The sequence below is a fragment of the Emys orbicularis genome, chromosome 20 (genome assembly GCF_028017835.1).
Source record: "Emys orbicularis isolate rEmyOrb1 chromosome 20, rEmyOrb1.hap1, whole genome shotgun sequence".
Classification (NCBI taxonomy): Eukaryota; Metazoa; Chordata; order Testudines; family Emydidae; genus Emys; species Emys orbicularis.
This window is the reverse complement of record NC_088702.1, coordinates 17,287,144-17,295,773: the sequence shown is the minus strand read 5'-3', so window position 1 is coordinate 17,295,773 and position 8,630 is coordinate 17,287,144. Positions and strand designations below refer to the sequence as shown.

Here is an 8,630-nt window from a genome sequence, read left to right as displayed (position 1 = left end):
GGGCTGCTCGGGTAGCGGCAGCCGGGGAGCGGGGCAGGGGTTCCCCGGCGGCCTGACCAGCGGCGGCTGCGGCACGCCACTGGGCTCTCCGGGCTGCTCAGGCAGCGGCAGCCCGGGCACGTGGCAGGGGTCTCCGGGCGGCGGCGGCGGAAGCGCGCCGCGGGGCTCCCCGGGCCGCTCAGGCAGCGGCAGCCGGGGCACGTGGCAGGGGTCTCCGGGCGGCGGCGGCGGGCCACGGGGCTCCCCGGGCTGCTCGGGCAGTGGCAGCCGGGGAGCGGGGCAGGAGTCCCCGGGCGGGGCGGCTGGAGCGTGCCGCGGGGCTCCCCGGGCTGCTCGCGCGGCGGCAGCCGGGGGGCAGGGCAGGAGTCCCCGAGCGGCCCGGGCGGCGGAGGCTGCGGCACGCCACGAGGCTCCCCGGGCCGCTCAAGTAGCGGCGGGCTGGGCGAGGGGCAGGAGTCCCCGGGCGGCGGCGGCTGGAGCGCACCGCGGGGCTCCCCGGGCCGCTCAGGCAGCGGCGGCCGGGGCACGGGGCGGGGAACCCCCGCCGGCGGCTCGGGCAGCAGCGGCCGGGGCACGCGGTGGGGCTCTCCGGGCTGCCCAGGCAGCGGTGGCCAGGGCGTGGGGCAGGAGTCCTCCGCCGGCGGCTGAGGTAGGAGCAGCTGGAGCACGTGGCTGGGCTCCCCAAGGGGCACACGCGGCAGCGGTTGGGGCTCGGGGCAGGGATCCCCCGGCGGCCGGAGCAGCAGCGGCTGGGGCGCGGGGCGGGGGTCCCCAGGCTGCGCGAACGGCGGCGGCCAGGGCGTGAGACAGGAGTCCCCCGGTGGCATGGGCAGCCGCTCGGGGGAGGGGGGGCAGCCGCTCGGGGGAGGGGGGGCAGCCGCTCGGGGGAGGGGGGGCAGCTCCCCGGCGGCATGGGCGGTGGGGGAGCCGCGGGAGGGTCCCCTGGAGGGAGTAGATGCTGGGGCTTAGTGGGGAAGATACCTGGCCCCGGCAGGAGCAGATGGTCGGTGGGGCTCCTCTCCGGCAGCTGGGACACGTGGGGGTGGACTCCTGGTGGCAGCAGCAGGTTCTTCCAGCGGCTGGAGCACTGCGGGGCAGCCCCCCGGCGGCTGGGGAGCGGGGTGTATGTTCCTTCTCTCGGTGATGTCCCTGCAGGCTGGTCTTAGGGTGTAAGAGCTTTCTGCGGCAGCAGCATCTCGGGGGCGAGTGTTCCTGTTCTCGCTCTTCCCTCTGGATCTGCTGGTTTGCCATGGCTCTGGGGCACCGAGAGTCTTCTTTAGGGCAGAGATTTGAGGAGATGTGCGGGGAGGACCAGGAGCAACAGCCGGGAGCCTGTGCCGAGCAGCAGGGCGTGCTGGGACACTGGACAGAGCTTTAGGCTGCGTGTTAGGGATTGCGGGATGCATCCCAGGGCACCATCAGCTCTTTAGGATAATTGATACAATATATCAAGATAGTAGCTTATCATATGGAAAATTAATAAAGATTAAACTGATAAGAACAGGTTTAAATTTTTATTAGAGAATATTTAAAAATAAACGGTACAAAAGATTTAAAGAGTCAGTTGTCGATCATTGGGGGAACATACAGAGTATGAGGGAGGGATGTTATGTCGGGACAACAGGAATATTTTTACAAGGGGAAAGAAATGGAAGAACTCTCTCCTGTGGGGACACTGCTGAGAGACACTGACCCAAAGCCCACACTTCCATAACGCCTGAGAACCAGCCTTTTCAAAATTTTATGAAACAGTAGAATAAAAATGAAACAAACAGCTGCCAAAGCAGCTAAACCCCAATCAGAAAAAAAGAAAAACAGATAAAGCGATAGAAAACACAGTTGAACGGTATGAGCATCGAAACAACCCAAAACCTTTTTTTTCTATTTTTTAAACCACCATGTTCTCCCCAGAGGGAGGCGCACCATACCTGGAAGTACTGCAATACCAGGTTGATGCATGGAGTGGAAGAAGCAAGCTCCTAGTCCAACTCCCTGTTCCAAAAATCCATTTAATATAAAGTTCTCACATCGAGAACATATCAGATATTAAACTGATAAGAACAGATACTACACTTGACCAGAGCTCAAAGAGCCGGGAAGCGATACCTTTCTTCGGAACAGCGCGCCCCCCTCGCGCTCCCATTTCTTTCAATGTTACCAGGACCTGCTTTCATACCTTCCTAGCTACGTGCCAATCGCTGCCCCGAAGTGACTCCGATACACTCACTCAAAGCACCAACTCTCCACACCGAATTCTGCTCCCACACAGAGAATTCTCTCCGCCCGCTTCCTTGGGATCAGCCAGCTGGTCTGCGTTGCCGCCAGACACTGCTGATCTGCATAACCCCGCCCACTGACGTGTGACGCCTCCCGTCGGTGTCAACTCCTCTCCCTGCCTGCAACAGACGCTGTGTGCCCCGTGCTGCCGGAGCCCCGCTCTCGGAACCAGCCCGTCGGGGCGCGTCCCTCCGCCACTGATCCAGCCCCCGGGCCCGCACCGTCCCTGCCCTGCGCTCCCCCCAGCTGCTGCGTTCAGCGCAGGGAGCCGGGCAGCGAGAGCCGGGCTGTGTATCAAGGGGAGTTTTCCGGGGGCGGGGGGGGTGCAGGGGCGATGGAATTTCCGGTCCCTAAAAGTAGGGGGGGGCACCAGCGCCGGAACGTGGCCGCCCCCCCTTCCTCCGAGCCCCCTCCCTCACGCTTCGCCTTCACCTGCAAGCCCCGCCCTCGCTCCGCCCATTCCCCCTAATCCCCGTCCCCGCATCGCCCCTTCCCCGATGCCCCGCCCTCGCACCGCCCTTCCCTCCTAGTCCCCGCCCTCACGCCTTCCCCGAATCCCCGCTCCCACGTTGCCCCTCCCCCTAAGCCCCGCCCATTCCTCCAAGGCCCCGCCCTCACACCGCCCCTTCTCCTGAGTTCCCCCCCTTGCGCTTCACTTTCTCCCCGATCCCCCGCCCTCACACCTCCTCTTCCCCCGAATCCCCGCCCCCGCACCGCCTCTTCCCCCGAGTTCCCGCCCTTGTGCTTCCCCTTCTTCCTGAAAGCCTGGCCCTGCCCCGACCCTTCCCCCAAGGCCCCGTCCCCACCCCGCCCCTTTCCCCCAATCCCCCGCCCTCACTCGCCCCTTCCCCCAATCCCTGCTCCCGGATTGCCCCTCCCCTCTAGGGCCCGCCTCTGCACCGCCCCTTCCCCAAGACTCCGCCCTCGCGCCGCCTCTTTCCCCGAGTCCCCACGGCCACGCTGCCGTTCCTCCGAGTCCCCGCCCCCGCGCTGCCCCCGCCCTCTAATCCCCACCCCTACACCGCCCCTTTCCACGAGACGCCGCCCTCGCACCGCCCATTCCTTCAACGCACCGCCCCCGCACCGCCCCTTCTCCCCGAGCTTCCACCCCCGCGCCGCCTCTTCCCTGAGTCGGAGTCCCCACCGCCACGCTGCCCCTTCCCCCCGGGTCCCCGCCCTCGCACCGCCCCTTCCCTCTAATCCCCCCACCGCACCGCCCCTTCCCCCCAGGCCCCGCCCTCGCACCGCCCCTTCTCCCCAGGACCCTGCCCCCGCGCCGCTTCTTCCTCCAAGGCCCCGCCCTCGGCCCGCCCCTTCCCCCTCGGCCCCGCCCCTGCACCACCCAGAGACCCGGGAGCAGGCCAGACCGGGGAGGCGGGAGGGCAGAAACTTCCTTAAGAAAAAGAATCCGGGCCCAGCCTCCCGTTCCCGGGTGCCCTCGGGCACATCACTCAGTCTCTCTGGGCCTCAGTTCTCCCGGCCGGGAAACGGGGCTGGCGGCGCTTCCCACCCTCGCCCGAGAGGGGAACTACCCTGCGGATTAGGAAGATGCTCAGATACTGGGGTGATGGGGGAGGGGCGCAGGGGGAGCGTATTAGCACCATCGTTTGGTATATGGAGTCTGTTTGGAAACAAAATATTTCCCTCAAGTCATTCCCAAAACCTGTATTCAGCGATAACCTTGGAAATATTTAACAGAGCAGCCTGGTTTTTTCCCCCCGTGTAGCCAGCCCCCAGTTCTGCCCCATTCCTGCCACTGCGGCCCCATCTCACCTCCTGACCCTGGCTGGGCGCCCCTGGGCCGCTCATAGCAGGGGGCTGTCCAGGAGGGTGCAGGGGGGTCTCCTTGCAGTCAGGAGGGGGTGTCTGGTGGGTGCTGTCACCTCTGCCAGAGACCCCCAAGAAACTCACTAGCTTCCTCCACATGTGGGGAGGGGCTCCTACTTTCTGACGTGGTGGGGGGGGGGAGGGGATCGAATCATGACTCTGAAGTGGCAGGGCAACCTCCCCTCCACACCCCCCCAACCCTGCTCAGATTCCTCTAGGGGGCTGGGCTGGGATCTCTAGGGAGGGAGACACAGGAAAAAACCGCTGCCACTATGGAACCCAGGAGTCCTGGCTCCCAGTCCCCCTGCTCTAACCTCTAGCCCCCCCTCCTCTGCTCCCAGAGCCAGGGATAGAACCCAGGGGTCCTGGCACCCAGCCCCCACCCCGCTCTGACCACTAGACCCCACTCCCCTCCCAGGGTGGTGCAGGGGTAACTGTGTCTGTGTCCCAGCTCAGCTAAGGGCCTTGACTGATTTTCCTGAAGTGCTTCCTTCCAAATCCATCACATCAGCGCCTTCCCTTCACTGCCCACCCCCGTGTGGGGGCACCAGCACCGTGCCGGGTCGTGATGGGAACTCATCCAAGCTGGCGCTAGGGAGATGTGTGTGTCCCTGCTGCCCCCTGCTGGATGGGCTGAGCCCTGCTGTGTGTGTGTGTGAGTGCGTGTGAGACACTGTGTTTGTATCAGTGTCAGCGTGTTGCTGGGCTAACTGGTAGGAAATGCTTTTGCAGGACTTTGTATCCTGCAGCAGGTCACACACACACACACACACACACACACACACACACACACACACACACCACAGCTACCACACACAAATCCACACAGCCAGTCACACACGCTGACGCACAAAGGGACTCACACAATCCCAGACACTCACATACGACGCACTTGGGGCACACATTAGCCCACCCCTCAAAGAGAAACAATCACATCCCCAGCCACACACACACCGGAATATTCACAATCGTGCTCAGAGACACAACCACACACAGTTCACTGCCACTGCTCCCAACACAAGGTCCTCCTGCCCCGCACAGCATGTGCCGAGGCCCGTGGAACTCACTGTCACTGGACAGCTACCAATGGGAATGGACCTTTCCAACAGACCAACAGACATAGCCGTGGCGACAGAGGGGGATGGGCTCCCAGGGGCTGACCCGGGCTGAGACTGGGCTAAAGGGGCCCATGGGTCTGATGTAGAAAGGTCTATCCAGCAGGGGGCAGCGTGACCCACACACAAACCCACGGGAAGCACCTTTCTTAGTGGGTCTCCCAGGCCATCCCCCACCCTGCCCCTGGTTGAGTAACAAAGGGGCGGCACGGTTCTCTGGGCCCTGTCGCAACCCGACCCCACCCCCTCGTTCCCACACGCTGGCGGGTTGGGTAACTGCCGAGGGATTGCACAAGAGAGACTCAGAGCCAGGGAGAGAACCCAGGAGTCCTCGCTCGCCCCTCCCCCCTCCACTTCAAACACTAGATCCCACTCTCTTCCCAGGGCTGGGGATAAAACCCAGCAATTCTGACCACCAGCCCCCCCCACAACCACTAGACCCCCCCCTCCTCTTTTAGGTTTTAGGCTCGCTGCCTCCTCTATCCACCTACCCCACCCCCTCCATCTGTCCATCCCTTCGCTGCAGGTTTTTGGGGTGTCACCCCTGCTCTGCACTCCCCCAGTGCAGCCCAAGGCCTTCCCTCCCCCCAACCACATATCCTCTCCCCCCTGGTGCTGGATCATCTGCTTGGCCCCCCACTCCCTCTCGGGGCACACTGTGCGGCGTGGCTGGGGCTTGTGCAACGGCCCAGCACCAGGCAACGCTGAACGGAAACCACAGGCCCTGCCCCGCCCCACCCGAGCTGCCCTCCAGGTGCATCTGAGCCCAGCGCCACACACCTGCGCCCTCCTGCACTACAGGGGGTGAGCTGCAGCCCCCACCACACTCCGCAGACGGGCGAAGGGTCAGGCCAGCCAGCCCTTGTAGGATGATGGAATCGCCACCGGGGTTGACGGTATGGGGGCTGTGACACATGGAGAAGCGGTTGTTACTGCTGCCGGCAGACAGCAGCAGAACATGCACACACACAAACGATTGCAAACATACACCAACACATGCATGTATCCAGCCACACACACCTGCACAAATCCAGTGACATACTAACACAACCGCTAACAGATGCAAACATGAACAAATCCAGCCTCATGAACACACACACCTGCACAGCCACACACACACAACACCCCCCCTACAGCTACACAAACACCCATCCAGACACAACCCCTGCAGAAACCGAGACATACAGAAACACGTGCATAAATCCATCCGCACACACACCACCCCCCTCCTATACACACACCTTGGGTCACTGTGACACTTAACACTTCAGTTGGATGGGGTGCCCAGGACCGTGTCTATTCTCTGCCCCCAAGGGCCCGTAGCGGGCAGATTAGGGGTGTGGCCAGGCCACCCTGCACTGTGGCTATTCTCTGGCCCCTGGGGCTCATAGGGGGCACGATCCAATGCCAGTCAAGGGGGGATAAGAGGTGGGGAGGGGGCCGTGGTTTCTGCACCACCCGGTTCCTGGCACAGGCGCCTTCGAAGATTTGCATTTCGTGGTAGTTTTCACCCCATCACCACTTCCTGCCCAGCCTCCTCCTGCTGTGCGAGATGGTTAAGGGGGGGATGGGAAGAACCCAGGAGTCCTGGCTCCCAGCCCCAGCTGTGCTAACATACCAGACCCCACTCTAACCCCAGAGCTGGGAATGGAACCCAGGAGTCCTGACGCCCAGCTTCCCTTCCTCTAAGCACTAGAGCCCACTCCCACCCTTTTTGGGAGCCAGGAATCCTGGGTTCTATCGAGGCTCTGGGAGGGGAGTGGGGACTACTGGTTAGAGTAGGAGGAGCCAGGACTCCTGGGTTCTATTTTCAGTGCTGTTGTGTGACACTGGGCCTCTGTTTCTCCTCCCAACTTTTTGGGCATGGAGCCTGTAAACTCTTTTGGGCAGGGCCTGTCTCTCGCTGCGTCTGGCCCAACAGGGCCCTGATCTCAGCTGGGGCAGGGCCTGTCTCTGTCTCTGTGCAGCCCCCAGCACAACGGGGGCCTTGATTCTGCCCCGGTCTCTTTCGGGGCTGCTGTTGTACAGATCAATAGTCCTGAATACTAAAAGGCCTGTTGGACGAAAGCTGCTGCACCCGGAGGATGCTAGATCCCCCGGACCCGGTTCTCCGGCCACTTTAAGCACCGTCCGGACAGAGGGTGTTTTAACCAGCCAGGCCGCGACTGGGCTGAGGGGAATTAGCAGCCCGGCCACGACTGGGCTGAGGGGAAGTAGCAGTCAGGCCGCGACTGGGCTGAGGGGAATTAGCAGCCTTGGCAAGGACAGTGGGGTCCCGTCCTCTCCTTGGCCACTGGCATCTTGGCCGCGCCCAGGGGAATTGTCTGATTTGCAGGGGGCTGCGGGGCTTTGTTGGGGCTGTTTCCTGGGGATCGGCCTAGAGCCTGCAGATACAGTCAGCCAGCGCGGGGCAGCGGGAGCCCGTATCCCCCCAGCCCCCAACCAGCGGAGGGGACTTCAGGCCCCCATCCGCTCCCAGGGGAAGGGTAGAGCCAGTGGTCCCCAACACGGTGCCTGTGGGCACCATAGCGCCCGCCAGGGCATTTACGTGCGCCTGCCTACTGACAAGGGAGCACCCCACAGTTGAGGAGCGCGGCCGCCGGACAAGCAGCCGCCGAGAAGCGGCAACACCAAGAAGCGTAGCTGCCGAAATGTCGCTGCAAAACTTCTCGATGACGCTGCTTCTCGGCGGCATTTCGGCGGCTGGTCGCCCAGCGCCCGCCCACACTGAAAGGCTGGGGACCACTACGTAGAGCGCTGGCATCCTCCTTTCCCCCGCAAATCACCCAGGAGGCGGCTGGCTCTGGGACGCTCCCAGGGCCCAGGCTGAGGGAGCCAGAGGAACCAACCTGAGAGGGGCCCCCGCCCCCCAGCGATAGGTGCTGTCTACCCCCACTTCCTAGCTGGGTGCTCCCCCAGCAAAGCTTCCCCCCACTTGATTTCCAACAGGAAGCGGCAGGGGGTGAGTCTGGGAGCCAGGACTCCTGGGTTTAGGCCACTCACCTCTCCCTGTTCCATCCCTCAGTTTCTCCATGGAAGAGGGACAAGGACATAGCCGCCCCCCCACCCCTCCAAAGGCTTCAGAGGTGGTTCTGCCAAGCAGGGGATGCCCCAGCCAGGGCGGCGAGCTCAGGGGCGGGATCCCTGCCTGCCCCAAGGGGGGCTGCGCCAGGTAGGACAGGCCAGGAAGATGCAGCCGGGGCTGTTGCTACGTCAGCCCAGAAATAAACCCCTGGGCTCAGGCGCTCGGGACAGGGCCGTCTTTACTGGCCCCTTGGGCAGGGCACGAGGGAGGGCGGGAGGGTCCAGGCAGAATCACAGGCCCAGCTGGCCGGGAGCAGCCAGACAGAGCTGGTGCCGCCTAGCAGGGGACCATTCCCCATGGACCTGAGCCAGCCAGTCCCTGCCCTG

The 8,630-nt window shown here is 63.4% G+C and overlaps 1 non-coding gene across 1 annotated transcript; it reads right to left on the bottom strand.

Annotated features, from left to right (window-relative positions):
* Positions 1-1,912: 1,912 nt before the first annotated feature.
* LOC135892864 (U2 spliceosomal RNA) lies at positions 1,913-2,104 on the bottom strand. Its single transcript, XR_010562317.1, has one exon. It is a non-coding gene; the product is annotated as a U2 spliceosomal RNA (small nuclear RNA).
* Between the last annotated feature and the right edge of the window lie 6,526 nt (positions 2,105-8,630).